Source organism: Chaetura pelagica, unplaced genomic scaffold (assembly GCF_000747805.2).
Source record: "Chaetura pelagica isolate M959 unplaced genomic scaffold, ChaPel_1.0 scaffold820, whole genome shotgun sequence".
Taxonomy (NCBI): domain Eukaryota; kingdom Metazoa; phylum Chordata; class Aves; order Apodiformes; family Apodidae; genus Chaetura; species Chaetura pelagica.
Genome location: NW_009951843.1, coordinates 137,449 through 139,330, shown reverse-complemented (window position 1 = coordinate 139,330; position 1,882 = coordinate 137,449).

Here is a 1,882-nt window from a genome sequence, read left to right as displayed (position 1 = left end):
AAAGTGCTGACATGGCTTGGCAGCTTTTGGCTCCAGGGAGGCACCAGGGGAGCTGCGGGTACATGCCTGGGGTACGTCACCCAGTTGTCACCCGACTCCAGCTCGGTGGGGTGAGGGGTGAAAGGCTTCAGTGAACATTAAAAGTGCACAAAGACTTTCAGTGGCTCCACCTCGGGTCCTCCATAAGGAAAAACCCAAGCAGGCAGCTGCCAAACCAGCCGGAAAACCTCAAACTTGCTTTAAAAGGGTCTTAAATGAGGCATCACCAGCACTTGACCTGGCCCTGTCTTTGATCTCCCTGGCTGCTGACAGCATCCTGGCCATCCTGCTCCATGTCCCCAGGGAGGTGACCTCCCCGGCCAGCGCTGGGACACAGGAGCCCCGGGAGCCTGGGAAGCAGCACAGCCACTTGCTCCAGTGCTGCTGGATGGAAACCAAAGTTCCTCTTCAATTCCCAGCAAACAGGCGTTTCGGGGCAGGGGAGCCACGTGCTCCTGCTGGGAAGGAGAGGCCCCCCCTGGCCTGTGCCACCACGCATTCCAGCCTTGCCACATCCCACCAGATGCTTGTTGGAAATCTCTCCCCAAAGTTCAGGGGGCCTCCTGGGCACCCCTCAAGCAAATCCAATCCCCTATATAATGATGCAAACTCTGGGAAATAGTTTTTCCTGTGACATCCCCAGTTATTCTGCTTCCCCACCGACACCAGTCCTGCCTCTGAGCCCAGTGCTCCGTGTCCCAGGAGGTGGCACAACCTCCCGTTGCTGCAGCACCAATCAGGGTCACCTCAGCTCCCCTTGCTGCAGAGCACAAAAACACATCGGAAAGGAGTAGCCCAACATTCCCGTTTGTCCAGCTGCTGATCCCAAGTCCGGATGCTGCAAGACACCCGGAGCTGCGGGGACTGCTGCAATGCTCCCGGGGAGGTAAAGCAGCACAACAACAAGGGCAACTGGATCCTCAGGTCTCTCGCAATGGGCAGCGGCGCCGGGGGCTGCTTTGATGCCAGAGCTCCGGGCTCAGCTCTGCCCCATCAGCACTTCCAGGGAACACCACGGGATTTTGCTCATCGAGGGCAGCCTTGATCAGCACCGGCCAACCTTGGTCAAACCCAAACAGCCCAGCCCTAGCTCATTGTATCAGAGACAACGGCCTGCATGCAAAGAACAACTTCTATTCTCTGTCGTGAATGGCTTCAGTAAAGAGAATTTTCAGGGGGATAATCCAGCAAGAACAGCATGGAGAACAACCACAAGGAAGGCAGAGAGCAGAACGGCTTCACTTAAAGGAGATGGAAGAAATCCACCTGCATTTCACCATCTGCCTCCCTTACCTCAAAGGTCTTCAAACTCACTGTTGCCTTTGCAAGGAGCTGCCATGTCTCCTGAGGATCCCAAGCTGGTGGCAGGGACCCCCCTAGGGCTCATGGCACTGCCACAGCTCAGCCTAACCCAGCATCCCCTGGCCAAACAGTCCCTCTGCCTCCCACTGCACATCCAGGCTGGTCCCTCTCCCCGGGCTGGGCTGTGGGGGGCTCAGCTCAGCCCAGCTGCTCCATGGGGTCAGATGCTCTGCAAAGTGGCAGTAGCTGCAGTGACGAGGCATGGAGAACAGCCCCTGGTCTGAAAGAACATGGTGACTGCACCATTCCCCCCTCCCTGTGCTGGTTCCTTTGCAGAAGTGCCAGCAAGTGCTGGAGCTCTTGATGCCCCTGGAAAAAACAATAATCACACCCTCTAAATAAAGTGAAACCAGTAACAGATCGAGCTGCATGTTCAATGTTGATGTAACTTATGATTGCATTTGCCATGAAATTATTGTTAATTATTCATCCTGGCTAATGCTCAGTTACCACTGATGGCCTCAGAAATTGCAGGGCTGCC